Source organism: Denticeps clupeoides, unplaced genomic scaffold (genome assembly GCF_900700375.1).
Source record: "Denticeps clupeoides unplaced genomic scaffold, fDenClu1.1, whole genome shotgun sequence".
Classification (NCBI taxonomy): Eukaryota; Metazoa; Chordata; class Actinopteri; order Clupeiformes; family Denticipitidae; genus Denticeps; species Denticeps clupeoides.
The window spans coordinates 36,218-63,210 of record NW_021629871.1 but is presented as its reverse complement, the minus strand read 5'-3'; the positions used below and the strand labels follow the sequence as shown (position 1 = coordinate 63,210).

At 39.6% G+C, this 26,993-nt stretch overlaps 55 pseudogenes; all 55 read left to right on the top strand.

Moving 5' to 3' along the window:
* Nucleotides 1-26: 26 nt before the first annotated feature.
* Nucleotides 27-145, top strand: LOC114776288 (uncharacterized; annotated as a pseudogene).
* A 533-nt stretch (nt 146-678) lies between these two features.
* LOC114776311 (uncharacterized) lies at nt 679-797 on the top strand (annotated as a pseudogene).
* An 820-nt stretch (nt 798-1,617) lies between these two features.
* LOC114776309 (uncharacterized) lies at nt 1,618-1,736 on the top strand (annotated as a pseudogene).
* A 160-nt stretch (nt 1,737-1,896) lies between these two features.
* LOC114776265 (uncharacterized) lies at nt 1,897-2,015 on the top strand (annotated as a pseudogene).
* A 537-nt stretch (nt 2,016-2,552) lies between these two features.
* On the top strand, nt 2,553-2,671 carry LOC114776308 (uncharacterized; annotated as a pseudogene).
* Nucleotides 2,672-2,831: 160 nt separating this feature from the next.
* Nucleotides 2,832-2,950, top strand: LOC114776278 (uncharacterized; annotated as a pseudogene).
* A 160-nt stretch (nt 2,951-3,110) lies between these two features.
* LOC114776264 (uncharacterized) lies at nt 3,111-3,229 on the top strand (annotated as a pseudogene).
* A 533-nt stretch (nt 3,230-3,762) lies between these two features.
* LOC114776276 (uncharacterized) lies at nt 3,763-3,881 on the top strand (annotated as a pseudogene).
* Nucleotides 3,882-4,041: 160 nt separating this feature from the next.
* LOC114776263 (uncharacterized) lies at nt 4,042-4,160 on the top strand (annotated as a pseudogene).
* Nucleotides 4,161-4,695: 535 nt separating this feature from the next.
* On the top strand, nt 4,696-4,814 carry LOC114776307 (uncharacterized; annotated as a pseudogene).
* Nucleotides 4,815-4,974: 160 nt separating this feature from the next.
* LOC114776275 (uncharacterized) lies at nt 4,975-5,093 on the top strand (annotated as a pseudogene).
* Nucleotides 5,094-5,253: 160 nt separating this feature from the next.
* On the top strand, nt 5,254-5,372 carry LOC114776262 (uncharacterized; annotated as a pseudogene).
* A 536-nt stretch (nt 5,373-5,908) lies between these two features.
* LOC114776306 (uncharacterized) lies at nt 5,909-6,027 on the top strand (annotated as a pseudogene).
* Nucleotides 6,028-6,187: 160 nt separating this feature from the next.
* LOC114776274 (uncharacterized) lies at nt 6,188-6,306 on the top strand (annotated as a pseudogene).
* Nucleotides 6,307-6,466: 160 nt separating this feature from the next.
* LOC114776261 (uncharacterized) lies at nt 6,467-6,585 on the top strand (annotated as a pseudogene).
* A 533-nt stretch (nt 6,586-7,118) lies between these two features.
* Nucleotides 7,119-7,237, top strand: LOC114776305 (uncharacterized; annotated as a pseudogene).
* A 537-nt stretch (nt 7,238-7,774) lies between these two features.
* Nucleotides 7,775-7,893, top strand: LOC114776273 (uncharacterized; annotated as a pseudogene).
* Nucleotides 7,894-8,053: 160 nt separating this feature from the next.
* Nucleotides 8,054-8,172, top strand: LOC114776260 (uncharacterized; annotated as a pseudogene).
* A 533-nt stretch (nt 8,173-8,705) lies between these two features.
* Nucleotides 8,706-8,824, top strand: LOC114776304 (uncharacterized; annotated as a pseudogene).
* Nucleotides 8,825-8,984: 160 nt separating this feature from the next.
* LOC114776259 (uncharacterized) lies at nt 8,985-9,103 on the top strand (annotated as a pseudogene).
* A 536-nt stretch (nt 9,104-9,639) lies between these two features.
* On the top strand, nt 9,640-9,758 carry LOC114776303 (uncharacterized; annotated as a pseudogene).
* Nucleotides 9,759-10,202: 444 nt separating this feature from the next.
* Nucleotides 10,203-10,321, top strand: LOC114776257 (uncharacterized; annotated as a pseudogene).
* A 537-nt stretch (nt 10,322-10,858) lies between these two features.
* Nucleotides 10,859-10,977, top strand: LOC114776302 (uncharacterized; annotated as a pseudogene).
* A 160-nt stretch (nt 10,978-11,137) lies between these two features.
* On the top strand, nt 11,138-11,256 carry LOC114776272 (uncharacterized; annotated as a pseudogene).
* Nucleotides 11,257-11,416: 160 nt separating this feature from the next.
* On the top strand, nt 11,417-11,535 carry LOC114776256 (uncharacterized; annotated as a pseudogene).
* A 540-nt stretch (nt 11,536-12,075) lies between these two features.
* LOC114776301 (uncharacterized) lies at nt 12,076-12,194 on the top strand (annotated as a pseudogene).
* A 438-nt stretch (nt 12,195-12,632) lies between these two features.
* LOC114776255 (uncharacterized) lies at nt 12,633-12,751 on the top strand (annotated as a pseudogene).
* A 536-nt stretch (nt 12,752-13,287) lies between these two features.
* Nucleotides 13,288-13,406, top strand: LOC114776300 (uncharacterized; annotated as a pseudogene).
* Nucleotides 13,407-13,565: 159 nt separating this feature from the next.
* LOC114776254 (uncharacterized) lies at nt 13,566-13,684 on the top strand (annotated as a pseudogene).
* Nucleotides 13,685-14,217: 533 nt separating this feature from the next.
* LOC114776298 (uncharacterized) lies at nt 14,218-14,336 on the top strand (annotated as a pseudogene).
* A 160-nt stretch (nt 14,337-14,496) lies between these two features.
* Nucleotides 14,497-14,615, top strand: LOC114776271 (uncharacterized; annotated as a pseudogene).
* A 160-nt stretch (nt 14,616-14,775) lies between these two features.
* On the top strand, nt 14,776-14,894 carry LOC114776253 (uncharacterized; annotated as a pseudogene).
* Nucleotides 14,895-15,432: 538 nt separating this feature from the next.
* LOC114776297 (uncharacterized) lies at nt 15,433-15,551 on the top strand (annotated as a pseudogene).
* Nucleotides 15,552-15,715: 164 nt separating this feature from the next.
* LOC114776277 (uncharacterized) lies at nt 15,716-15,834 on the top strand (annotated as a pseudogene).
* Nucleotides 15,835-16,374: 540 nt separating this feature from the next.
* On the top strand, nt 16,375-16,493 carry LOC114776296 (uncharacterized; annotated as a pseudogene).
* Nucleotides 16,494-16,929: 436 nt separating this feature from the next.
* Nucleotides 16,930-17,048, top strand: LOC114776252 (uncharacterized; annotated as a pseudogene).
* Nucleotides 17,049-17,586: 538 nt separating this feature from the next.
* Nucleotides 17,587-17,705, top strand: LOC114776295 (uncharacterized; annotated as a pseudogene).
* A 160-nt stretch (nt 17,706-17,865) lies between these two features.
* Nucleotides 17,866-17,984, top strand: LOC114776270 (uncharacterized; annotated as a pseudogene).
* Nucleotides 17,985-18,144: 160 nt separating this feature from the next.
* LOC114776229 (uncharacterized) lies at nt 18,145-18,263 on the top strand (annotated as a pseudogene).
* A 539-nt stretch (nt 18,264-18,802) lies between these two features.
* On the top strand, nt 18,803-18,921 carry LOC114776294 (uncharacterized; annotated as a pseudogene).
* Nucleotides 18,922-19,081: 160 nt separating this feature from the next.
* On the top strand, nt 19,082-19,200 carry LOC114776258 (uncharacterized; annotated as a pseudogene).
* Nucleotides 19,201-19,360: 160 nt separating this feature from the next.
* LOC114776251 (uncharacterized) lies at nt 19,361-19,479 on the top strand (annotated as a pseudogene).
* Nucleotides 19,480-20,014: 535 nt separating this feature from the next.
* Nucleotides 20,015-20,133, top strand: LOC114776293 (uncharacterized; annotated as a pseudogene).
* A 160-nt stretch (nt 20,134-20,293) lies between these two features.
* On the top strand, nt 20,294-20,412 carry LOC114776250 (uncharacterized; annotated as a pseudogene).
* Nucleotides 20,413-20,951: 539 nt separating this feature from the next.
* LOC114776292 (uncharacterized) lies at nt 20,952-21,070 on the top strand (annotated as a pseudogene).
* Nucleotides 21,071-21,502: 432 nt separating this feature from the next.
* Nucleotides 21,503-21,621, top strand: LOC114776249 (uncharacterized; annotated as a pseudogene).
* Nucleotides 21,622-22,158: 537 nt separating this feature from the next.
* LOC114776291 (uncharacterized) lies at nt 22,159-22,277 on the top strand (annotated as a pseudogene).
* Nucleotides 22,278-22,709: 432 nt separating this feature from the next.
* Nucleotides 22,710-22,828, top strand: LOC114776248 (uncharacterized; annotated as a pseudogene).
* A 539-nt stretch (nt 22,829-23,367) lies between these two features.
* Nucleotides 23,368-23,486, top strand: LOC114776290 (uncharacterized; annotated as a pseudogene).
* Nucleotides 23,487-23,918: 432 nt separating this feature from the next.
* Nucleotides 23,919-24,037, top strand: LOC114776246 (uncharacterized; annotated as a pseudogene).
* A 535-nt stretch (nt 24,038-24,572) lies between these two features.
* LOC114776289 (uncharacterized) lies at nt 24,573-24,691 on the top strand (annotated as a pseudogene).
* Nucleotides 24,692-25,127: 436 nt separating this feature from the next.
* Nucleotides 25,128-25,246, top strand: LOC114776245 (uncharacterized; annotated as a pseudogene).
* A 536-nt stretch (nt 25,247-25,782) lies between these two features.
* On the top strand, nt 25,783-25,901 carry LOC114776247 (uncharacterized; annotated as a pseudogene).
* A 159-nt stretch (nt 25,902-26,060) lies between these two features.
* Nucleotides 26,061-26,179, top strand: LOC114776244 (uncharacterized; annotated as a pseudogene).
* Nucleotides 26,180-26,718: 539 nt separating this feature from the next.
* Nucleotides 26,719-26,837, top strand: LOC114776287 (uncharacterized; annotated as a pseudogene).
* The last annotated feature ends 156 nt before the right edge of the window (nt 26,838-26,993 follow it).

Here is a 26,993-nt window from a genome sequence, read left to right as displayed (position 1 = left end):
AAGTCCAAGATTTTCAAGCAGAGTTTGCTTACGGACATGCCAGCTCAAGATTGCCCAATCTTGTCTGATCTCAGAAGCTAAGAAGGCTTGGGCCTGGTTAGTACTTGGATGGGAGACTACGTGGGAATGCCAGGTGCTGTAAGCTTTAACTATTGTAAAACTTTTAAAATGAAAGTATTTACATCACTTTGTTAACTTTTTTTAAAGTAAGTTATGGAGTATTTTCTTTCTTTGATATGTTTTCCCGCCTTTTTTCTTTTTTTTTTTTTTTTTAAACTTCTCTTCAGGTTTCTTTTTCTGTGCGTGCTCTACAACGATCATTCACAGGCTTGGCTATGGAGTGGGGTGGAGCTGAATCGATTAGGTGGGGTTTTCCAGCCCTCGGCCTTAAGGTGCTACGCACCCTGATGTCAGTTTAATATCTGATACGTCATATTAAGCGGATTTTTAGAACAGGGAGTCGGCAATAGGGCCTGCTCCATCCGCTCCATTCATCGACCCAGTATTGCATTGCCTCTAGAAGGTGTGCACTTTATTTGTTGTATTGCAAATAAAAGCTTACCACTCCAACTTTTTGCCTTTTCTCCATGATAATTTGACAGTAAAGCGGGAGTTTTCACTCTTTGATATGTTTTCAAGCCCCTTTGGCTTAAAGTTCAAGATTTTCAAGCAGAGTTTGTGTACAGACAAACCAGCTGAAGAATGCCCAATCTTGTCTGATCTCAGAAGCTAAGAAGGCTTGGGCCTGGTTAGTACTTGGATGGGAGACTACCTGGGAATACCAGGTGCTGTAAGCTTTAACTATTGAAAAACTTTTAAAATGAAAGTATTTACATGGCTTTGTTAGCTTTTTTTGCCTTTTCTCCATCATAATTTGACAGTAAAGCGGGAGTTTTCCCCTCTTGATATGTGTTCAAGCCCCTTTGGTTTAAAGTTCAAGATTTTCAAGCAGAGTTTGCTGTACGGACAATGCCAGCTCAAGAATTGCCCAATCTTGTCTGATCTCAGAAGCTAAGAAGGCTTGGGCCTGGTTAGCTACTTGGATGGGAGACTACGTGGGAATGCCAGGTGCTGTAAGCTTTAACTATTGTAAAACTTTTAAAATGAAAGTATTTACATCACTTTGTTAACTTTTTTTAAAGTAAGTTATGGAGTATTTTCTTTCTTTGATATGTTTTCCCGCCTTTTTTCTTTTTTTTTTTTTTTTTTTTTAAACTTCTCTTCAGGTTTCTTTTTCTGTGCGTGCTCTACAACGATCATTCACAGGCTTGGCTATGGAGTGGGGTGGAGCTGAATCGATTAGGTGGGGTTTTCCAGCCCTCGGCCTTAAGGTGCTACGCACCCTGATGTCAGTTTAATATCTGATACGTCATATTAAGCGGATTTTTAGAACAGGGAGTCGGCAATAGGGCCTGCTCCATCCGCTCCATTCATCGACCCAGTATTGCATTGCCTCTAGAAGGTGTGCACTTTATTTGTTGTATTGCAAATAAAAGCTTACCACTCCAACTTTTTGCCTTTTCTCCATGATAATTTGACAGTAAAGCGGGAGTTTTCACTCTTTGATATGTTTTCAAGCCCCTTTGGCTTAAAGTTCAAGATTTTCAAGCAGAGTTTGTGTACAGACAAACCAGCTGAAGAATGCCCAATCTTGTCTGATCTCAGAAGCTAAGAAGGCTTGGGCCTGGTTAGTACTTGGATGGGAGACTACCTGGGAATACCAGGTGCTGTAAGCTTTAACTATTGAAAAACTTTTAAAATGAAAGTATTTACATGGCTTTGTTAGCTTTTTTTGCCTTTTCTCCATCATAATTTGACAGTAAAGCGGGAGTTTTCGCACTTTGTAATGTTTTCAAAGCCCTTTTGTTTAAAGTCCAAGATTTTCAAGCAGAGTTTGCTTACGGACATGCCAGCTCAAGATTGCCCAATCTTGTCTGATCTCAGAAGCTAAGAAGGCTTGGGCCTGGTTACTACTTGGATGGGAGACTACGTGGGAATGCCAGGTGCTGTAAGCTTTAACTATTGTAAAACTTTTAAAATGAAAGTATTTACATCACTTTGTTAACTTTTTTTAAAGTAAGTTATGGAGTATTTTCTTTCTTTGATATGTTTTCCCGCCTTTTTTCTTTTTTTTTTTTTTTTTTTTTAAACTTCTCTTCAGGTTTCTTTTTCTGTGCGTGCTCTACAACGATCATTCACAGGCTTGGCTATGGAGTGGGGTGGAGCTGAATCGATTAGGTGGGGTTTTCCAGCCCTCGGCCTTAAGGTGCTACGCACCCTGATGTCAGTTTAATATCTGATACGTCATATTAAGCGGATTTTTAGAACAGGGAGTCGGCAATAGGGCCTGCTCCATCCGCTCCATTCATCGACCCAGTATTGCATTGCCTCTAGAAGGTGTGCACTTTATTTGTTGTATTGCAAATAAAAGCTTACCACTCCAACTTTTTGCCTTTTCTCCATGATAATTTGACAGTAAAGCGGGAGTTTTCACTCTTTGATATGTTTTCAAGCCCCTTTGGCTTAAAGTTCAAGATTTTCAAGCAGAGTTTGTGTACAGACAAACCAGCTGAAGAATGCCCAATCTTGTCTGATCTCAGAAGCTAAGAAGGCTTGGGCCTGGTTAGTACTTGGATGGGAGACTACCTGGGAATACCAGGTGCTGTAAGCTTTAACTATTGAAAAACTTTTAAAATGAAAGTATTTACATGGCTTTGTTAGCTTTTTTTGCCTTTTCTCCATCATAATTTGACAGTAAAGCGGGAGTTTTCACTCTTTGATATGTGTTCAAGCCCCTTTGGTTTAAAGTTCAAGATTTTCAAGCAGAGTTTGTGTACGGACAAACCAGCTGAAGAATGCCCAATCTTGTCTGATCTCAGAAGCTAAGAAGGCTTGGGCCTGGTTAGTACTTGGATGGGAGACTACCTGGGAATACCAGGTGCTGTAAGCTTTAACTATTGAAAAACTTTTAAAATGAAAGTATTTACATGGCTTTGTTAGCTTTTTTTGCCTTTTCTCCATCATAATTTGACAGTAAAGCGGGAGTTTTCGCACTTTGTAATGTTTTCAAAGCCCTTTTGTTTAAAGTCCAAGATTTTCAAGCAGAGTTTGCTTACGGACATGCCAGCTCAAGATTGCCCAATCTTGTCTGATCTCAGAAGCTAAGAAGGCTTGGGCCTGGTTACTACTTGGATGGGAGACTACGTGGGAATGCCAGGTGCTGTAAGCTTTAACTATTGTAAAACTTTTAAAATGAAAGTATTTACATCACTTTGTTAACTTTTTTTAAAGTAAGTTATGGAGTATTTTCTTTCTTTGATATGTTTTCCCGCCTTTTTTCTTTTTTTTTTTTTTTTTAAACTTCTCTTCAGGTTTCTTTTTCTGTGCGTGCTCTACAACGATCATTCACAGGCTTGGCTATGGAGTGGGGTGGAGCTGAATCGATTAGGTGGGGTTTTCCAGCCCTCGGCCTTAAGGTGCTACGCACCCTGATGTCAGTTTAATATCTGATACGTCATATTAAGCGGATTTTTAGAACAGGGAGTCGGCAATAGGGCCTGCTCCATCCGCTCCATTCATCGACCCAGTATTGCATTGCCTCTAGAAGGTGTGCACTTTATTTGTTGTATTGCAAATAAAAGCTTACCACTCCAACTTTTTGCCTTTTCTCCATGATAATTTGACAGTAAAGCGGGAGTTTTCACTCTTTGATATGTTTTCAAGCCCCTTTGGCTTAAAGTTCAAGATTTTCAAGCAGAGTTTGTGTACGGACAAACCAGCTGAAGAATGCCCAATCTTGTCTGATCTCAGAAGCTAAGAAGGCTTGGGCCTGGTTAGTACTTGGATGGGAGACTACCTGGGAATACCAGGTGCTGTAAGCTTTAACTATTGAAAAACTTTTAAAATGAAAGTATTTACATGGCTTTGTTAGCTTTTTTTGCCTTTTCTCCATCATAATTTGACAGTAAAGCGGGAGTTTTCGCACTTTGTAATGTTTTCAAAGCCCTTTTGTTTAAAGTCCAAGATTTTCAAGCAGAGTTTGCTTACGGACATGCCAGCTCAAGATTGCCCAATCTTGTCTGATCTCAGAAGCTAAGAAGGCTTGGGCCTGGTTACTACTTGGATGGGAGACTACGTGGGAATGCCAGGTGCTGTAAGCTTTAACTATTGTAAAACTTTTAAAATGAAAGTATTTACATCACTTTGTTAACTTTTTTTAAAGTAAGTTATGGAGTATTTTCTTTCTTTGATATGTTTTCCCGCCTTTTTTCTTTTTTTTTTTTTTTTTTTAAACTTCTCTTCAGGTTTCTTTTTCTGTGCGTGCTCTACAACGATCATTCACAGGCTTGGCTATGGAGTGGGGTGGAGCTGAATCGATTAGGTGGGGTTTTCCAGCCCTCGGCCTTAAGGTGCTACGCACCCTGATGTCAGTTTAATATCTGATACGTCATATTAAGCGGATTTTTAGAACAGGGAGTCGGCAATAGGGCCTGCTCCATCCGCTCCATTCATCGACCCAGTATTGCATTGCCTCTAGAAGGTGTGCACTTTATTTGTTGTATTGCAAATAAAAGCTTACCACTCCAACTTTTTGCCTTTTCTCCATGATAATTTGACAGTAAAGCGGGAGTTTTCACTCTTTGATATGTTTTCAAGCCCCTTTGGCTTAAAGTTCAAGATTTTCAAGCAGAGTTTGTGTACAGACAAACCAGCTGAAGAATGCCCAATCTTGTCTGATCTCAGAAGCTAAGAAGGCTTGGGCCTGGTTAGTACTTGGATGGGAGACTACCTGGGAATACCAGGTGCTGTAAGCTTTAACTATTGAAAAACTTTTAAAATGAAAGTATTTACATGGCTTTGTTAGCTTTTTTTGCCTTTTCTCCATCATAATTTGACAGTAAAGCGGGAGTTTTCACTCTTTGATATGTGTTCAAGCCCCTTTGGTTTAAAGTTCAAGATTTTCAAGCAGAGTTTGTGTACGGACAAACCAGCTGAAGAATGCCCAATCTTGTCTGATCTCAGAAGCTAAGAAGGCTTGGGCCTGGTTAGTACTTGGATGGGAGACTACCTGGGAATACCAGGTGCTGTAAGCTTTAACTATTGAAAAACTTTTAAAATGAAAGTATTTACATGGCTTTGTTAGCTTTTTTTGCCTTTTCTCCATCATAATTTGACAGTAAAGCGGGAGTTTTCGCACTTTGTAATGTTTTCAAAGCCCTTTTGTTTAAAGTCCAAGATTTTCAAGCAGAGTTTGCTTACGGACATGCCAGCTCAAGATTGCCCAATCTTGTCTGATCTCAGAAGCTAAGAAGGCTTGGGCCTGGTTACTACTTGGATGGGAGACTACGTGGGAATGCCAGGTGCTGTAAGCTTTAACTATTGTAAAACTTTTAAAATGAAAGTATTTACATCACTTTGTTAACTTTTTTTAAAGTAAGTTATGGAGTATTTTCTTTCTTTGATATGTTTTCCCGCCTTTTTTCTTTTTTTTTTTTTTTTTTTTAAACTTCTCTTCAGGTTTCTTTTTCTGTGCGTGCTCTACAACGATCATTCACAGGCTTGGCTATGGAGTGGGGTGGAGCTGAATCGATTAGGTGGGGTTTTCCAGCCCTCGGCCTTAAGGTGCTACGCACCCTGATGTCAGTTTAATATCTGATACGTCATATTAAGCGGATTTTTAGAACAGGGAGTCGGCAATAGGGCCTGCTCCATCCGCTCCATTCATCGACCCAGTATTGCATTGCCTCTAGAAGGTGTGCACTTTATTTGTTGTATTGCAAATAAAAGCTTACCACTCCAACTTTTTGCCTTTTCTCCATGATAATTTGACAGTAAAGCGGGAGTTTTCACTCTTTGATATGTTTTCAAGCCCCTTTGGCTTAAAGTTCAAGATTTTCAAGCAGAGTTTGTGTACAGACAAACCAGCTGAAGAATGCCCAATCTTGTCTGATCTCAGAAGCTAAGAAGGCTTGGGCCTGGTTAGTACTTGGATGGGAGACTACCTGGGAATACCAGGTGCTGTAAGCTTTAACTATTGAAAAACTTTTAAAATGAAAGTATTTACATGGCTTTGTTAGCTTTTTTTGCCTTTTCTCCATCATAATTTGACAGTAAAGCGGGAGTTTTCACTCTTTGATATGTGTTCAAGCCCCTTTGGTTTAAAGTTCAAGATTTTCAAGCAGAGTTTGTGTACGGACAAACCAGCTGAAGAATGCCCAATCTTGTCTGATCTCAGAAGCTAAGAAGGCTTGGGCCTGGTTAGTACTTGGATGGGAGACTACCTGGGAATACCAGGTGCTGTAAGCTTTAACTATTGAAAAACTTTTAAAATGAAAGTATTTACATGGCTTTGTTAGCTTTTTTTGCCTTTTCTCCATCATAATTTGACAGTAAAGCGGGAGTTTTCGCACTTTGTAATGTTTTCAAAGCCCTTTTGTTTAAAGTCCAAGATTTTCAAGCAGAGTTTGCTTACGGACATGCCAGCTCAAGATTGCCCAATCTTGTCTGATCTCAGAAGCTAAGAAGGCTTGGGCCTGGTTACTACTTGGATGGGAGACTACGTGGGAATGCCAGGTGCTGTAAGCTTTAACTATTGTAAAACTTTTAAAATGAAAGTATTTACATCACTTTGTTAACTTTTTTTAAAGTAAGTTATGGAGTATTTTCTTTCTTTGATATGTTTTCCCGCCTTTTTTCTTTTTTTTTTTTTTTTTAAACTTCTCTTCAGGTTTCTTTTTCTGTGCGTGCTCTACAACGATCATTCACAGGCTTGGCTATGGAGTGGGGTGGAGCTGAATCGATTAGGTGGGGTTTTCCAGCCCTCGGCCTTAAGGTGCTACGCACCCTGATGTCAGTTTAATATCTGATACGTCATATTAAGCGGATTTTTAGAACAGGGAGTCGGCAATAGGGCCTGCTCCATCCGCTCCATTCATCGACCCAGTATTGCATTGCCTCTAGAAGGTGTGCACTTTATTTGTTGTATTGCAAATAAAAGCTTACCACTCCAACTTTTTGCCTTTTCTCCATGATAATTTGACAGTAAAGCGGGAGTTTTCACTCTTTGATATGTTTTCAAGCCCCTTTGGCTTAAAGTTCAAGATTTTCAAGCAGAGTTTGTGTACAGACAAACCAGCTGAAGAATGCCCAATCTTGTCTGATCTCAGAAGCTAAGAAGGCTTGGGCCTGGTTAGTACTTGGATGGGAGACTACCTGGGAATACCAGGTGCTGTAAGCTTTAACTATTGTAAAACTTTTAAAATGAAAGTATTTACATCACTTTGTTAACTTTTTTTTAAAGTAAGTTATGGAGTATTTTCTTTCTTTGATATGTTTTCCCGCCTTTTTTCTTTTTTTTTTTTTTTTTTTAAACTTCTCTTCAGGTTTCTTTTTCTGTGCGTGCTCTACAACGATCATTCACAGGCTTGGCTATGGAGTGGGGTGGAGCTGAATCGATTAGGTGGGGTTTTCCAGCCCTCGGCCTTAAGGTGCTACGCACCCTGATGTCAGTTTAATATCTGATACGTCATATTAAGCGGACTTTTTAGAACAGGGAGTCGGCAATAGGGCCTGCTCCATCCGCTCCATTCATCGACCCAGTATTGCATTGCCTCTAGAAGGTGTGCACTTTATTTGTTGTATTGCAAATAAAAGCTTACCACTCCAACTTTTTGCCTTTTCTCCATGATAATTTGACAGTAAAGCGGGAGTTTTCACTCTTTGATATGTTTTCAAGCCCCTTTGGCTTAAAGTTCAAGATTTTCAAGCAGAGTTTGTGTACGGACAAACCAGCTGAAGAATGCCCAATCTTGTCTGATCTCAGAAGCTAAGAAGGCTTGGGCCTGGTTAGTACTTGGATGGGAGACTACCTGGGAATACCAGGTGCTGTAAGCTTTAACTATTGAAAAACTTTTAAAATGAAAGTATTTACATGGCTTTGTTAGCTTTTTTTGCCTTTTCTCCATCATAATTTGACAGTAAAGCGGGAGTTTTCGCACTTTGTAATGTTTTCAAAGCCCTTTTGTTTAAAGTCCAAGATTTTCAAGCAGAGTTTGCTTACGGACATGCCAGCTCAAGATTGCCCAATCTTGTCTGATCTCAGAAGCTAAGAAGGCTTGGGCCTGGTTACTACTTGGATGGGAGACTACGTGGGAATGCCAGGTGCTGTAAGCTTTAACTATTGTAAAACTTTTAAAATGAAAGTATTTACATCACTTTGTTAACTTTTTTTAAAGTAAGTTATGGAGTATTTTCTTTCTTTGATATGTTTTCCCGCCTTTTTTCTTTTTTTTTTTTTTTTTAAACTTCTCTTCAGGTTTCTTTTTCTGTGCGTGCTCTACAACGATCATTCACAGGCTTGGCTATGGAGTGGGGTGGAGCTGAATCGATTAGGTGGGGTTTTCCAGCCCTCGGCCTTAAGGTGCTACGCACCCTGATGTCAGTTTAATATCTGATACGTCATATTAAGCGGATTTTTAGAACAGGGAGTCGGCAATAGGGCCTGCTCCATCCGCTCCATTCATCGACCCAGTATTGCATTGCCTCTAGAAGGTGTGCACTTTATTTGTTGTATTGCAAATAAAAGCTTACCACTCCAACTTTTTGCCTTTTCTCCATGATAATTTGACAGTAAAGCGGGAGTTTTCACTCTTTGATATGTTTTCAAGCCCCTTTGGCTTAAAGTTCAAGATTTTCAAGCAGAGTTTGTGTACAGACAAACCAGCTGAAGAATGCCCAATCTTGTCTGATCTCAGAAGCTAAGAAGGCTTGGGCCTGGTTAGTACTTGGATGGGAGACTACCTGGGAATACCAGGTGCTGTAAGCTTTAACTATTGAAAAACTTTTAAAATGAAAGTATTTACATGGCTTTGTTAGCTTTTTTTGCCTTTTCTCCATCATAATTTGACAGTAAAGCGGGAGTTTTCGCACTTTGTAATGTTTTCAAAGCCCTTTTGTTTAAAGTCCAAGATTTTCAAGCAGAGTTTGCTTACGGACATGCCAGCTCAAGATTGCCCAATCTTGTCTGATCTCAGAAGCTAAGAAGGCTTGGGCCTGGTTACTACTTGGATGGGAGACTACGTGGGAATGCCAGGTGCTGTAAGCTTTAACTATTGTAAAACTTTTAAAATGAAAGTATTTACATCACTTTGTTAACTTTTTTTTAAAGTAAGTTATGGAGTATTTTCTTTCTTTGATATGTTTTCCCGCCTTTTTTTCTTTTTTTTTTTTTTTTTAAACTTCTCTTCAGGTTTCTTTTTCTGTGCGTGCTCTACAACGATCATTCACAGGCTTGGCTATGGAGTGGGGTGGAGCTGAATCGATTAGGTGGGGTTTTCCAGCCCTCGGCCTTAAGGTGCTACGCACCCTGATGTCAGTTTAATATCTGATACGTCATATTAAGCGGACTTTTTAGAACAGGGAGTCGGCAATAGGGCCTGCTCCATCCGCTCCATTCATCGACCCAGTATTGCATTGCCTCTAGAAGGTGTGCACTTTATTTGTTGTATTGCAAATAAAAGCTTACCACTCCAACTTTTTGCCTTTTCTCCATGATAATTTGACAGTAAAGCGGGAGTTTTCACTCTTTGATATGTTTTCAAGCCCCTTTGGCTTAAAGTTCAAGATTTTCAAGCAGAGTTTGTGTACAGACAAACCAGCTGAAGAATGCCCAATCTTGTCTGATCTCAGAAGCTAAGAAGGCTTGGGCCTGGTTAGTACTTGGATGGGAGACTACCTGGGAATACCAGGTGCTGTAAGCTTTAACTATTGAAAAACTTTTAAAATGAAAGTATTTACATGGCTTTGTTAGCTTTTTTTGCCTTTTCTCCATCATAATTTGACAGTAAAGCGGGAGTTTTCACTCTTTGATATGTGTTCAAGCCCCTTTGGTTTAAAGTTCAAGATTTTCAAGCAGAGTTTGTGTACGGACAAACCAGCTGAAGAATGCCCAATCTTGTCTGATCTCAGAAGCTAAGAAGGCTTGGGCCTGGTTAGTACTTGGATGGGAGACTACCTGGGAATACCAGGTCAGGTGCTGTAAGCTTTAACTATTGAAAAACTTTTAAAATGAAAGTATTTACATGGCTTTGTTAGCTTTTTTTGCCTTTTCTCCATCATAATTTGACAGTAAAGCGGGAGTTTTCGCACTTTGTAATGTTTTCAAAGCCCTTTTGTTTAAAGTCCAAGATTTTCAAGCAGAGTTTGCTTACGGACATGCCAGCTCAAGATTGCCCAATCTTGTCTGATCTCAGAAGCTAAGAAGGCTTGGGCCTGGTTACTACTTGGATGGGAGACTACGTGGGAATGCCAGGTGCTGTAAGCTTTAACTATTGTAAAACTTTTAAAATGAAAGTATTTACATCACTTTGTTAACTTTTTTTAAAGTAAGTTATGGAGTATTTTCTTTCTTTGATATGTTTTCCCGCCTTTTTTCTTTTTTTTTTTTTTTTTTTTTAAACTTCTCTTCAGGTTTCTTTTTCTGTGCGTGCTCTACAACGATCATTCACAGGCTTGGCTATGGAGTGGGGTGGAGCTGAATCGATTAGGTGGGGTTTTCCAGCCCTCGGCCTTAAGGTGCTACGCACCCTGATGTCAGTTTAATATCTGATACGTCATATTAAGCGGATTTTTAGAACAGGGAGTCGGCAATAGGGCCTGCTCCATCCGCTCCATTCATCGACCCAGTATTGCATTGCCTCTAGAAGGTGTGCACTTTATTTGTTGTATTGCAAATAAAAGCTTACCACTCCAACTTTTTGCCTTTTCTCCATGATAATTTGACAGTAAAGCGGGAGTTTTCACTCTTTGATATGTTTTCAAGCCCCTTTGGCTTAAAGTTCAAGATTTTCAAGCAGAGTTTGTGTACAGACAAACCAGCTGAAGAATGCCCAATCTTGTCTGATCTCAGAAGCTAAGAAGGCTTGGGCCTGGTTAGTACTTGGATGGGAGACTACCTGGGAATACCAGGTGCTGTAAGCTTTAACTATTGAAAAACTTTTAAAATGAAAGTATTTACATGGCTTTGTTAGCTTTTTTTGCCTTTTCTCCATCATAATTTGACAGTAAAGCGGGAGTTTTCACTCTTTGATATGTGTTCAAGCCCCTTTGGTTTAAAGTTCAAGATTTTCAAGCAGAGTTTGTGTACGGACAAACCAGCTGAAGAATGCCCAATCTTGTCTGATCTCAGAAGCTAAGAAGGCTTGGGCCTGGTTAGTACTTGGATGGGAGACTACCTGGGAATACCAGGTGCTGTAAGCTTTAACTATTGAAAAACTTTTAAAATGAAAGTATTTACATGGCTTTGTTAGCTTTTTTTGCCTTTTCTCCATCATAATTTGACAGTAAAGCGGGAGTTTTCGCACTTTGTAATGTTTTCAAAGCCCTTTTGTTTAAAGTCCAAGATTTTCAAGCAGAGTTTGCTTACGGACATGCCAGCTCAAGATTGCCCAATCTTGTCTGATCTCAGAAGCTAAGAAGGCTTGGGCCTGGTTACTACTTGGATGGGAGACTACGTGGGAATGCCAGGTGCTGTAAGCTTTAACTATTGTAAAACTTTTAAAATGAAAGTATTTACATCACTTTGTTAACTTTTTTTTAAAGTAAGTTATGGAGTATTTTCTTTCTTTGATATGTTTTCCCGCCTTTTTTCTTTTTTTTTTTTTTTTTTTTTTAAACTTCTCTTCAGGTTTCTTTTTCTGTGCGTGCTCTACAACGATCATTCACAGGCTTGGCTATGGAGTGGGGTGGAGCTGAATCGATTAGGTGGGGTTTTCCAGCCCTCGGCCTTAAGGTGCTACGCACCCTGATGTCAGTTTAATATCTGATACGTCATATTAAGCGGACTTTTTAGAACAGGGAGTCGGCAATAGGGCCTGCTCCATCCGCTCCATTCATCGACCCAGTATTGCATTGCCTCTAGAAGGTGTGCACTTTATTTGTTGTATTGCAAATAAAAGCTTACCACTCCAACTTTTTGCCTTTTCTCCATGATAATTTGACAGTAAAGCGGGAGTTTTCACTCTTTGATATGTTTTCAAGCCCCTTTGGCTTAAAGTTCAAGATTTTCAAGCAGAGTTTGTGTACAGACAAACCAGCTGAAGAATGCCCAATCTTGTCTGATCTCAGAAGCTAAGAAGGCTTGGGCCTGGTTAGTACTTGGATGGGAGACTACCTGGGAATACCAGGTGCTGTAAGCTTTAACTATTGAAAAACTTTTAAAATGAAAGTATTTACATGGCTTTGTTAGCTTTTTTTGCCTTTTCTCCATCATAATTTGACAGTAAAGCGGGAGTTTTCACTCTTTGATATGTGTTCAAGCCCCTTTGGTTTAAAGTTCAAGATTTTCAAGCAGAGTTTGTGTACGGACAAACCAGCTGAAGAATGCCCAATCTTGTCTGATCTCAGAAGCTAAGAAGGCTTGGGCCTGGTTAGTACTTGGATGGGAGACTACCTGGGAATACCAGGTGCTGTAGCTTTAACTATTGAAAAACTTTTAAAATGAAAGTATTTACATGGCTTTGTTAGCTTTTTTTGCCTTTTCTCCATCATAATTTGACAGTAAAGCGGGAGTTTTCGCACTTTGTAATGTTTTCAAAGCCCTTTTGTTTAAAGTCCAAGATTTTCAAGCAGAGTTTGCTTACGGACATGCCAGCTCAAGATTGCCCAATCTTGTCTGATCTCAGAAGCTAAGAAGGCTTGGGCCTGGTTACTACTTGGATGGGAGACTACGTGGGAATGCCAGGTGCTGTAAGCTTTAACTATTGTAAAACTTTTAAAATGAAAGTATTTACATCACTTTGTTAACTTTTTTTTAAAGTAAGTTATGGAGTATTTTCTTTCTTTGATATGTTTTCCCGCCTTTTTTCTTTTTTTTTTTTTTTTTTTAAACTTCTCTTCAGGTTTCTTTTTCTGTGCGTGCTCTACAACGATCATTCACAGGCTTGGCTATGGAGTGGGGTGGAGCTGAATCGATTAGGTGGGGTTTTCCAGCCCTCGGCCTTAAGGTGCTACGCACCCTGATGTCAGTTTAATATCTGATACGTCATATTAAGCGGATTTTTAGAACAGGGAGTCGGCAATAGGGCCTGCTCCATCCGCTCCATTCATCGACCCAGTATTGCATTGCCTCTAGAAGGTGTGCACTTTATTTGTTGTATTGCAAATAAAAGCTTACCACTCCAACTTTTTGCCTTTTCTCCATGATAATTTGACAGTAAAGCGGGAGTTTTCACTCTTTGATATGTTTTCAAGCCCCTTTGGCTTAAAGTTCAAGATTTTCAAGCAGAGTTTGTGTACAGACAAACCAGCTGAAGAATGCCCAATCTTGTCTGATCTCAGAAGCTAAGAAGGCTTGGGCCTGGTTAGTACTTGGATGGGAGACTACCTGGGAATACCAGGTGCTGTAAGCTTAACTATTGAAAAACTTTTAAAATGAAAGTATTTACATGGCTTTGTTAGCTTTTTTTGCCTTTTCTCCATCATAATTTGACAGTAAAGCGGGAGTTTTCGCACTTTGTAATGTTTTCAAAGCCCTTTTGTTTAAAGTCCAAGATTTTCAAGCAGAGTTTGCTTACGGACATGCCAGCTCAAGATTGCCCAATCTTGTCTGATCTCAGAAGCTAAGAAGGCTTGGGCCTGGTTACTACTTGGATGGGAGACTACGTGGGAATGCCAGGTGCTGTAAGCTTTAACTATTGTAAAACTTTTAAAATGAAAGTATTTACATCACTTTGTTAACTTTTTTTAAAGTAAGTTATGGAGTATTTTCTTTCTTTGATATGTTTTCCCGCCTTTTTTCTTTTTTTTTTTTTTTTAAACTTCTCTTCAGGTTTCTTTTTCTGTGCGTGCTCTACAACGATCATTCACAGGCTTGGCTATGGAGTGGGGTGGAGCTGAATCGATTAGGTGGGGTTTTCCAGCCCTCGGCCTTAAGGTGCTACGCACCCTGATGTCAGTTTAATATCTGATACGTCATATTAAGCGGATTTTTAGAACAGGGAGTCGGCAATAGGGCCTGCTCCATCCGCTCCATTCATCGACCCAGTATTGCATTGCCTCTAGAAGGTGTGCACTTTATTTGTTGTATTGCAAATAAAAGCTTACCACTCCAACTTTTTTGCCTTTTCTCCATGATAATTTGACAGTAAAGCGGGAGTTTTCACTCTTTGATATGTTTTCAAGCCCCTTTGGCTTAAAGTTCAAGATTTTCAAGCAGAGTTTGTGTACAGACAAACCAGCTGAAGAATGCCCAATCTTGTCTGATCTCAGAAGCTAAGAAGGCTTGGGCCTGGTTAGTACTTGGATGGGAGACTACCTGGGAATACCAGGTGCTGTAAGCTTTAACTATTGAAAAACTTTTAAAATGAAAGTATTTACATGGCTTTGTTAGCTTTTTTTGCCTTTTCTCCATCATAATTTGACAGTAAAGCGGGAGTTTTCACTCTTTGATATGTGTTCAAGCCCCTTTGGTTTAAAGTTCAAGATTTTCAAGCAGAGTTTGTGTACGGACAAACCAGCTGAAGAATGCCCAATCTTGTCTGATCTCAGAAGCTAAGAAGGCTTGGGCCTGGTTAGTACTTGGATGGGAGACTACCTGGGAATACCAGGTGCTGTAAGCTTTAACTATTGAAAAACTTTTAAAATGAAAGTATTTACATGGCTTTGTTAGCTTTTTTTGCCTTTTCTCCATCATAATTTGACAGTAAAGCGGGAGTTTTCGCACTTTGTAATGTTTTCAAAGCCCTTTTGTTTAAAGTCCAAGATTTTCAAGCAGAGTTTGCTTACGGACATGCCAGCTCAAGATTGCCCAATCTTGTCTGATCTCAGAAGCTAAGAAGGCTTGGGCCTGGTTACTACTTGGATGGGAGACTACGTGGGAATGCCAGGTGCTGTAAGCTTTAACTATTGTAAAACTTTTAAAATGAAAGTATTTACATCACTTTGTTAACTTTTTTTAAAGTAAGTTATGGAGTATTTTCTTTCTTTGATATGTTTTCCCGCCTTTTTTCTTTTTTTTTTTTTTTTTTTTTAAACTTCTCTTCAGGTTTCTTTTTCTGTGCGTGCTCTACAACGATCATTCACAGGCTTGGCTATGGAGTGGGGTGGAGCTGAATCGATTAGGTGGGGTTTTCCAGCCCTCGGCCTTAAGGTGCTACGCACCCTGATGTCAGTTTAATATCTGATACGTCATATTAAGCGGACTTTTTAGAACAGGGAGTCGGCAATAGGGCCTGCTCCATCCGCTCCATTCATCGACCCAGTATTGCATTGCCTCTAGAAGGTGTGCACTTTATTTGTTGTATTGCAAATAAAAGCTTACCACTCCAACTTTTTGCCTTTTCTCCATGATAATTTGACAGTAAAGCGGGAGTTTTCACTCTTTGATATGTTTTCAAGCCCCTTTGGCTTAAAGTTCAAGATTTTCAAGCAGAGTTTGTGTACAGACAAACCAGCTGAAGAATGCCCAATCTTGTCTGATCTCAGAAGCTAAGAAGGCTTGGGCCTGGTTAGTACTTGGATGGGAGACTACCTGGGAATACCAGGTGCTGTAAGCTTTAACTATTGAAAAACTTTTAAAATGAAAGTATTTACATGGCTTTGTTAGCTTTTTTTGCCTTTTCTCCATCATAATTTGACAGTAAAGCGGGAGTTTTCGCACTCTTTGATAATGTTTTCAAGCCCCTTTTGTTTAAAGTTCCAAGATTTTCAAGCAGAGTTTGCTTACGGACATGCCAGCTCAAGATTGCCCAATCTTGTCTGATCTCAGAAGCTAAGAAGGCTTGGGCCTGGTTAGTACTTGGATGGGAGACTACGTGGGAATGCCAGGTGCTGTAAGCTTTAACTATTGTAAAACTTTTAAAATGAAAGTATTTACATCACTTTGTTAACTTTTTTTTAAAGTAAGTTATGGAGTATTTTCTTTCTTTGATATGTTTTCCCGCCTTTTTTCTTTTTTTTTTTTTTTTTTTTTTAAACTTCTCTTCAGGTTTCTTTTTCTGTGCGTGCTCTACAACGATCATTCACAGGCTTGGCTATGGAGTGGGGTGGAGCTGAATCGATTAGGTGGGGTTTTCCAGCCCTCGGCCTTAAGGTGCTACGCACCCTGATGTCAGTTTAATATCTGATACGTCATATTAAGCGGACTTTTTAGAACAGGGAGTCGGCAATAGGGCCTGCTCCATCCGCTCCATTCATCGACCCAGTATTGCATTGCCTCTAGAAGGTGTGCACTTTATTTGTTGTATTGCAAATAAAAGCTTACCACTCCAACTTTTTGCCTTTTCTCCATGATAATTTGACAGTAAAGCGGGAGTTTTCACTCTTTGATATGTTTTCAAGCCCCTTTGGCTTAAAGTTCAAGATTTTCAAGCAGAGTTTGTGTACAGACAAACCAGCTGAAGAATGCCCAATCTTGTCTGATCTCAGAAGCTAAGAAGGCTTGGGCCTGGTTAGTACTTGGATGGGAGACTACCTGGGAATACCAGGTGCTGTAAGCTTTAACTATTGAAAAACTTTTAAAATGAAAGTATTTACATGGCTTTGTTAGCTTTTTTTGCCTTTTCTCCATCATAATTTGACAGTAAAGCGGGAGTTTTCACTCTTTGATATGTGTTCAAGCCCCTTTGGTTTAAAGTTCAAGATTTTCAAGCAGAGTTTGTGTACGGACAAACCAGCTGAAGAATGCCCATTGTCTGATCTCAGAAGCTAAGAAGGCTTGGGCCTGGTTAGTACTTGGATGGGAGACTACCTGGGAATACCAGGTGCTGTAAGCTTTAACTATTGAAAAACTTTTAAAATGAAAGTATTTACATGGCTTTGTTAGCTTTTTTTGCCTTTTCTCCATCATAATTTGACAGTAAAGCGGGAGTTTTCGCACTTTGTAATGTTTTCAAAGCCCTTTTGTTTAAAGTCCAAGATTTTCAAGCAGAGTTTGCTTACGGACATGCCAGCTCAAGATTGCCCAATCTTGTCTGATCTCAGAAGCTAAGAAGGCTTGGGCCTGGTTACTACTTGGATGGGAGACTACGTGGGAATGCCAGGTGCTGTAAGCTTTAACTATTGTAAAACTTTTAAAATGAAAGTATTTACATCACTTTGTTAACTTTTTTTTAAAGTAAGTTATGGAGTATTTTCTTTCTTTGATATGTTTTCCCGCCTTTTTTCTTTTTTTTTTTTTTTTTTTTAAACTTCTCTTCAGGTTTCTTTTTCTGTGCGTGCTCTACAACGATCATTCACAGGCTTGGCTATGGAGTGGGGTGGAGCTGAATCGATTAGGTGGGGTTTTCCAGCCCTCGGCCTTAAGGTGCTACGCACCCTGATGTCAGTTTAATATCTGATACGTCATATTAAGCGGACTTTTTAGAACAGGGAGTCGGCAATAGGGCCTGCTCCATCCGCTCCATTCATCGACCCAGTATTGCATTGCCTCTAGAAGGTGTGCACTTTATTTGTTGTATTGCAAATAAAAGCTTACCACTCCAACTTTTTGCCTTTTCTCCATGATAATTTGACAGTAAAGCGGGAGTTTTCACTCTTTGATATGTTTTCAAGCCCCTTTGGCTTAAAGTTCAAGATTTTCAAGCAGAGTTTGTGTACAGACAAACCAGCTGAAGAATGCCCAATCTTGTCTGATCTCAGAAGCTAAGAAGGCTTGGGCCTGGTTAGTACTTGGATGGGAGACTACCTGGGAATACCAGGTGCTGTAAGCTTTAACTATTGAAAAACTTTTAAAATGAAAGTATTTACATGGCTTTGTTAGCTTTTTTTGCCTTTTCTCCATCATAATTTGACAGTAAAGCGGGAGTTTTCACTCTTTGATATGTGTTCAAGCCCCTTTGGTTTAAAGTTCAAGATTTTCAAGCAGAGTTTGTGTACGGACAAACCAGCTGAAGAATGCCCAATCTTGTCTGATCTCAGAAGCTAAGAAGGCTTGGGCCTGGTTAGTACTTGGATGGGAGACTACCTGGGAATACCAGGTGCTGTAAGCTTTAACTATTGAAAAACTTTTAAAATGAAAGTATTTACATGGCTTTGTTAGCTTTTTTTGCCTTTTCTCCATCATAATTTGACAGTAAAGCGGGAGTTTTCGCACTTTGTAATGTTTTCAAAGCCCTTTTGTTTAAAGTCCAAGATTTTCAAGCAGAGTTTGCTTACGGACATGCCAGCTCAAGATTGCCCAATCTTGTCTGATCTCAGAAGCTAAGAAGGCTTGGGCCTGGTTAGTACTTGGATGGGAGACTACGTGGGAATGCCAGGTGCTGTAAGCTTTAACTATTGTAAAACTTTTAAAATGAAAGTATTTACATCACTTTGTTAACTTTTTTTTAAAGTAAGTTATGGAGTATTTTCTTTCTTTGATATGTTTTCCCGCCTTTTTTCTTTTTTTTTTTTTTTTTTTTTAAACTTCTCTTCAGGTTTCTTTTTCTGTGCGTGCTCTACAACGATCATTCACAGGCTTGGCTATGGAGTGGGGTGGAGCTGAATCGATTAGGTGGGGTTTTCCAGCCCTCGGCCTTAAGGTGCTACGCACCCTGATGTCAGTTTAATATCTGATACGTCATATTAAGCGGACTTTTTAGAACAGGGAGTCGGCAATAGGGCCTGCTCCATCCGCTCCATTCATCGACCCAGTATTGCATTGCCTCTAGAAGGTGTGCACTTTATTTGTTGTATTGCAAATAAAAGCTTACCACTCCAACTTTTTGCCTTTTCTCCATGATAATTTGACAGTAAAGCGGGAGTTTTCACTCTTTGATATGTTTTCAAGCCCCTTTGGCTTAAAGTTCAAGATTTTCAAGCAGAGTTTGTGTACAGACAAACCAGCTGAAGAATGCCCAATCTTGTCTGATCTCAGAAGCTAAGAAGGCTTGGGCCTGGTTAGTACTTGGATGGGAGACTACCTGGGAATACCAGGTGCTGTAAGCTTTAACTATTGAAAAACTTTTAAAATGAAAGTATTTACATGGCTTTGTTAGCTTTTTTTGCCTTTTCTCCATCATAATTTGACAGTAAAGCGGGAGTTTTCACTCTTTGATATGTGTTCAAGCCCCTTTGGTTTAAAGTTCAAGATTTTCAAGCAGAGTTTGTGTACGGACAAACCAGCTGAAGAATGCCCAATCTTGTCTGATCTCAGAAGCTAAGAAGGCTTGGGCCTGGTTAGTACTTGGATGGGAGACTACCTGGGAATACCAGGTGCTGTAAGCTTTAACTATTGAAAAACTTTTAAAATGAAAGTATTTACATGGCTTTGTTAGCTTTTTTTGCCTTTTCTCCATCATAATTTGACAGTAAAGCGGGAGTTTTCGCACTTTGTAATGTTTTCAAAGCCCTTTTGTTTAAAGTCCAAGATTTTCAAGCAGAGTTTGCTTACGGACATGCCAGCTCAAGATTGCCCAATCTTGTCTGATCTCAGAAGCTAAGAAGGCTTGGGCCTGGTTACTACTTGGATGGGAGACTACGTGGGAATGCCAGGTGCTGTAAGCTTTAACTATTGTAAAACTTTTAAAATGAAAGTATTTACATCACTTTGTTAACTTTTTTTAAAGTAAGTTATGGAGTATTTTCTTTCTTTGATATGTTTTCCCGCCTTTTTTCTTTTTTTTTTTTTTTTTAAACTTCTCTTCAGGTTTCTTTTTCTGTGCGTGCTCTACAACGATCATTCACAGGCTTGGCTATGGAGTGGGGTGGAGCTGAATCGATTAGGTGGGGTTTTCCAGCCCTCGGCCTTAAGGTGCTACGCACCCTGATGTCAGTTTAATATCTGATACGTCATATTAAGCGGACTTTTTAGAACAGGGAGTCGGCAATAGGGCCTGCTCCATCCGCTCCATTCATCGACCCAGTATTGCATTGCCTCTAGAAGGTGTGCACTTTATTTGTTGTATTGCAAATAAAAGCTTACCACTCCAACTTTTTTGCCTTTTCTCCATGATAATTTGACAGTAAAGCGGGAGTTTTCACTCTTTGATATGTTTTCAAGCCCCTTTGGCTTAAAGTTCAAGATTTTCAAGCAGAGTTTGTGTACAGACAAACCAGCTGAAGAATGCCCAATCTTGTCTGATCTCAGAAGCTAAGAAGGCTTGGGCCTGGTTAGTACTTGGATGGGAGACTACCTGGGAATACCAGGTGCTGTAAGCTTTAACTATTGAAAAACTTTTAAAATGAAAGTATTTACATGGCTTTGTTAGCTTTTTTTGCCTTTTCTCCATCATAATTTGACAGTAAAGCGGGAGTTTTCGCACTTTGTAATGTTTTCAAAGCCCTTTTGTTTAAAGTCCAAGATTTTCAAGCAGAGTTTGCTTACGGACATGCCAGCTCAAGATTGCCCAATCTTGTCTGATCTCAGAAGCTAAGAAGGCTTGGGCCTGGTTACTACTTGGATGGGAGACTACGTGGGAATGCCAGGTGCTGTAAGCTTTAACTATTGTAAAACTTTTAAAATGAAAGTATTTACATCACTTTGTTAACTTTTTTTTAAAGTAAGTTATGGAGTATTTTCTTTCTTTGATATGTTTTCCCGCCTTTTTTCTTTTTTTTTTTTTTTTTTTTTAAACTTCTCTTCAGGTTTCTTTTTCTGTGCGTGCTCTACAACGATCATTCACAGGCTTGGCTATGGAGTGGGGTGGAGCTGAATCGATTAGGTGGGGTTTTCCAGCCCTCGGCCTTAAGGTGCTACGCACCCTGATGTCAGTTTAATATCTGATACGTCATATTAAGCGGACTTTTTAGAACAGGGAGTCGGCAATAGGGCCTGCTCCATCCGCTCCATTCATCGACCCAGTATTGCATTGCCTCTAGAAGGTGTGCACTTTATTTGTTGTATTGCAAATAAAAGCTTACCACTCCAACTTTTTGCCTTTTCTCCATGATAATTTGACAGTAAAGCGGGAGTTTTCACTCTTTGATATGTTTTCAAGCCCCTTTGGCTTAAAGTTCAAGATTTTCAAGCAGAGTTTGTGTACAGACAAACCAGCTGAAGAATGCCCAATCTTGTCTGATCTCAGAAGCTAAGAAGGCTTGGGCCTGGTTAGTACTTGGATGGGAGACTACCTGGGAATACCAGGTGCTGTAAGCTTTAACTATTGAAAAACTTTTAAAATGAAAGTATTTACATGGCTTTGTTAGCTTTTTTTGCCTTTTCTCCATCATAATTTGACAGTAAAGCGGGAGTTTTCACTCTTTGATATGTGTTCAAGCCCCTTTGGTTTAAAGTTCAAGATTTTCAAGCAGAGTTTGTGTACGGACAAACCAGCTGAAGAATGCCCAATCTTGTCTGATCTCAGAAGCTAAGAAGGCTTGGGCCTGGTTAGTACTTGGATGGGAGACTACCTGGGAATACCAGGTGCTTTAACTATTGAAAAACTTTTAAAATGAAAGTATTTACATGGCTTTGTTAGCTTTTTTTGCCTTTTCTCCATCATAATTTGACAGTAAAGCGGGAGTTTTCGCACTTTGTAATGTTTTCAAAGCCCTTTTGTTTAAAGTCCAAGATTTTCAAGCAGAGTTTGCTTACGGACATGCCAGCTCAAGATTGCCCAATCTTGTCTGATCTCAGAAGCTAAGAAGGCTTGGGCCTGGTTACTACTTGGATGGGAGACTACGTGGGAATGCCAGGTGCTGTAAGCTTTAACTATTGTAAAACTTTTAAAATGAAAGTATTTACATCACTTTGTTAACTTTTTTTTAAAGTAAGTTATGGAGTATTTTCTTTCTTTGATATGTTTTCCCGCCTTTTTTCTTTTTTTTTTTTTTTTTTTAAACTTCTCTTCAGGTTTCTTTTTCTGTGCGTGCTCTACAACGATCATTCACAGGCTTGGCTATGGAGTGGGGTGGAGCTGAATCGATTAGGTGGGGTTTTCCAGCCCTCGGCCTTAAGGTGCTACGCACCCTGATGTCAGTTTAATATCTGATACGTCATATTAAGCGGACTTTTTAGAACAGGGAGTCGGCAATAGGGCCTGCTCCATCCGCTCCATTCATCGACCCAGTATTGCATTGCCTCTAGAAGGTGTGCACTTTATTTGTTGTATTGCAAATAAAAGCTTACCACTCCAACTTTTTGCCTTTTCTCCATGATAATTTGACAGTAAAGCGGGAGTTTTCACTCTTTGATATGTTTTCAAGCCCCTTTGGCTTAAAGTTCAAGATTTTCAAGCAGAGTTTGTGTACAGACAAACCAGCTGAAGAATGCCCAATCTTGTCTGATCTCAGAAGCTAAGAAGGCTTGGGCCTGGTTAGTACTTGGATGGGAGACTACCTGGGAATACCAGGTGCTGTAAGCTTTAACTATTGAAAAACTTTTAAAATGAAAGTATTTACATGGCTTTGTTAGCTTTTTTTGCCTTTTCTCCATCATAATTTGACAGTAAAGCGGGAGTTTTCACTCTTTGATATGTGTTCAAGCCCCTTTGGTTTAAAGTTCAAGATTTTCAAGCAGAGTTTGTGTACGGACAAACCAGCTGAAGAATGCCCAATCTTGTCTGATCTCAGAAGCTAAGAAGGCTTGGGCCTGGTTAGTACTTGGATGGGAGACTACCTGGGAATACCAGGTGCTTTAACTATTGAAAAACTTTTAAAATGAAAGTATTTACATGGCTTTGTTAGCTTTTTTTGCCTTTTCTCCATCATAATTTGACAGTAAAGCGGGAGTTTTCGCACTTTGTAATGTTTTCAAAGCCCTTTTGTTTAAAGTCCAAGATTTTCAAGCAGAGTTTGCTTACGGACATGCCAGCTCAAGATTGCCCAATCTTGTCTGATCTCAGAAGCTAAGAAGGCTTGGGCCTGGTTACTACTTGGATGGGAGACTACGTGGGAATGCCAGGTGCTGTAAGCTTTAACTATTGTAAAACTTTTAAAATGAAAGTATTTACATCACTTTGTTAACTTTTTTTTAAAGTAAGTTATGGAGTATTTTCTTTCTTTGATATGTTTTCCCGCCTTTTTTTCTTTTTTTTTTTTTTTTTTTTAAACTTCTCTTCAGGTTTCTTTTTCTGTGCGTGCTCTACAACGATCATTCACAGGCTTGGCTATGGAGTGGGGTGGAGCTGAATCGATTAGGTGGGGTTTTCCAGCCCTCGGCCTTAAGGTGCTACGCACCCTGATGTCAGTTTAATATCTGATACGTCATATTAAGCGGACTTTTTAGAACAGGGAGTCGGCAATAGGGCCTGCTCCATCCGCTCCATTCATCGACCCAGTATTGCATTGCCTCTAGAAGGTGTGCACTTTATTTGTTGTATTGCAAATAAAAGCTTACCACTCCAACTTTTTGCCTTTTCTCCATGATAATTTGACAGTAAAGCGGGAGTTTTCACTCTTTGATATGTTTTCAAGCCCCTTTGGCTTAAAGTTCAAGATTTTCAAGCAGAGTTTGTGTACAGACAAACCAGCTGAAGAATGCCCAATCTTGTCTGATCTCAGAAGCTAAGAAGGCTTGGGCCTGGTTAGTACTTGGATGGGAGACTACCTGGGAATACCAGGTGCTGTAAGCTTTAACTATTGAAAAACTTTTAAAATGAAAGTATTTACATGGCTTTGTTAGCTTTTTTTGCCTTTTCTCCATCATAATTTGACAGTAAAGCGGGAGTTTTCACTCTTTGATATGTGTTCAAGCCCCTTTGGTTTAAAGTTCAAGATTTTCAAGCAGAGTTTGTGTACGGACAAACCAGCTGAAGAATGCCCAATCTTGTCTGATCTCAGAAGCTAAGAAGGCTTGGGCCTGGTTAGTACTTGGATGGGAGACTACCTGGGAATACCAGGTGCTTTAACTATTGAAAAACTTTTAAAATGAAAGTATTTACATGGCTTTGTTAGCTTTTTTTGCCTTTTCTCCATCATAATTTGACAGTAAAGCGGGAGTTTTCGCACTTTGTAATGTTTTCAAAGCCCTTTTGTTTAAAGTCCAAGATTTTCAAGCAGAGTTTGCTTACGGACATGCCAGCTCAAGATTGCCCAATCTTGTCTGATCTCAGAAGCTAAGAAGGCTTGGGCCTGGTTACTACTTGGATGGGAGACTACGTGGGAATGCCAGGTGCTGTAAGCTTTAACTATTGTAAAACTTTTAAAATGAAAGTATTTACATCACTTTGTTAACTTTTTTTTAAAGTAAGTTATGGAGTATTTTCTTTCTTTGATATGTTTTCCCGCCTTTTTTCTTTTTTTTTTTTTTTTTTAACTTCTCTTCAGGTTTCTTTTTCTGTGCGTGCTCTACAACGATCATTCACAGGCTTGGCTATGGAGTGGGGTGGAGCTGAATCGATTAGGTGGGGTTTTCCAGCCCTCGGCCTTAAGGTGCTACGCACCCTGATGTCAGTTTAATATCTGATACGTCATATTAAGCGGACTTTTTAGAACAGGGAGTCGGCAATAGGGCCTGCTCCATCCGCTCCATTCATCGACCCAGTATTGCATTGCCTCTAGAAGGTGTGCACTTTATTTGTTGTATTGCAAATAAAAGCTTACCACTCCAACTTTTTGCCTTTTCTCCATGATAATTTGACAGTAAAGCGGGAGTTTTCACTCTTTGATATGTTTTCAAGCCCCTTTGGCTTAAAGTTCAAGATTTTCAAGCAGAGTTTGTGTACAGACAAACCAGCTGAAGAATGCCCAATCTTGTCTGATCTCAGAAGCTAAGAAGGCTTGGGCCTGGTTAGTACTTGGATGGGAGACTACCTGGGAATACCAGGTGCTGTAAGCTTTAACTATTGAAAAACTTTTAAAATGAAAGTATTTACATGGCTTTGTTAGCTTTTTTTGCCTTTTCTCCATCATAATTTGACAGTAAAGCGGGAGTTTTCACTCTTTGATATGTGTTCAAGCCCCTTTGGTTTAAAGTTCAAGATTTTCAAGCAGAGTTTGTGTACGGACAAACCAGCTGAAGAATGCCCAATCTTGTCTGATCTCAGAAGCTAAGAAGGCTTGGGCCTGGTTAGTACTTGGATGGGAGACTACCTGGGAATACCAGGTGCTTAGCTTAACTATTGAAAAACTTTTAAAATGAAAGTATTTACATGGCTTTGTTAGCTTTTTTTGCCTTTTCTCCATCATAATTTGACAGTAAAGCGGGAGTTTTCGCACTTTGTAATGTTTTCAAAGCCCTTTTGTTTAAAGTCCAAGATTTTCAAGCAGAGTTTGCTTACGGACATGCCAGCTCAAGATTGCCCAATCTTGTCTGATCTCAGAAGCTAAGAAGGCTTGGGCCTGGTTACTACTTGGATGGGAGACTACGTGGGAATGCCAGGTGCTGTAAGCTTTAACTATTGTAAAACTTTTAAAATGAAAGTATTTACATCACTTTGTTAACTTTTTTTTAAAGTAAGTTATGGAGTATTTTCTTTCTTTGATATGTTTTCCCGCCTTTTTTCTTTTTTTTTTTTTTTTTTAAACTTCTCTTCAGGTTTCTTTTTCTGTGCGTGCTCTACAACGATCATTCACAGGCTTGGCTATGGAGTGGGGTGGAGCTGAATCGATTAGGTGGGGTTTTCCAGCCCTCGGCCTTAAGGTGCTACGCACCCTGATGTCAGTTTAATATCTGATACGTCATATTAAGCGGACTTTTTAGAACAGGGAGTCGGCAATAGGGCCTGCTCCATCCGCTCCATTCATCGACCCAGTATTGCATTGCCTCTAGAAGGTGTGCACTTTATTTGTTGTATTGCAAATAAAAGCTTACCACTCCAACTTTTTGCCTTTTCTCCATGATAATTTGACAGTAAAGCGGGAGTTTTCACTCTTTGATATGTGTTCAAGCCCCTTTGGTTTAAAGTTCAAGATTTTCAAGCAGAGTTTGTGTACGGACAAACCAGCTGAAGAATGCCCAATCTTGTCTGATCTCAGAAGCTAAGAAGGCTTGGGCCTGGTTAGTACTTGGATGGGAGACTACCTGGGAATACCAGGTGCTGTAAGCTTAACTATTGAAAAACTTTTAAAATGAAAGTATTTACATGGCTTTGTTAGCTTTTTTTGCCTTTTCTCCATCATAATTTGACAGTAAAGCGGGAGTTTTCGCACTTTGTAATGTTTTCAAAGCCCTTTTGTTTAAAGTCCAAGATTTTCAAGCAGAGTTTGCTTACGGACATGCCAGCTCAAGATTGCCCAATCTTGTCTGATCTCAGAAGCTAAGAAGGCTTGGGCCTGGTTACTACTTGGATGGGAGACTACGTGGGAATGCCAGGTGCTGTAAGCTTTAACTATTGTAAAACTTTTAAAATGAAAGTATTTACATCACTTTGTTAACTTTTTTTTAAAGTAAGTTATGGAGTATTTTCTTTCTTTGATATGTTTTCCCGCCTTTTTTCTTTTTTTTTTTTTTTTTTTTTAAACTTCTCTTCAGGTTTCTTTTTCTGTGCGTGCTCTACAACGATCATTCACAGGCTTGGCTATGGAGTGGGGTGGAGCTGAATCGATTAGGTGGGGTTTTCCAGCCCTCGGCCTTAAGGTGCTACGCACCCTGATGTCAGTTTAATATCTGATACGTCATATTAAGCGGACTTTTTAGAACAGGGAGTCGGCAATAGGGCCTGCTCCATCCGCTCCATTCATCGACCCAGTATTGCATTGCCTCTAGAAGGTGTGCACTTTATTTGTTGTATTGCAAATAAAAGCTTACCACTCCAACTTTTTGCCTTTTCTCCATGATAATTTGACAGTAAAGCGGGAGTTTTCACTCTTTGATATGTTTTCAAGCCCCTTTGGCTTAAAGTTCAAGATTTTCAAGCAGAGTTTGTGTACAGACAAACCAGCTGAAGAATGCCCAATCTTGTCTGATCTCAGAAGCTAAGAAGGCTTGGGCCTGGTTAGTACTTGGATGGGAGACTACCTGGGAATACCAGGTGCTGTAAGCTTTAACTATTGAAAAACTTTTAAAATGAAAGTATTTACATGGCTTTGTTAGCTTTTTTTGCCTTTTCTCCATCATAATTTGACAGTAAAGCGGGAGTTTTCACTCTTTGATATGTGTTCAAGCCCCTTTGGTTTAAAGTTCAAGATTTTCAAGCAGA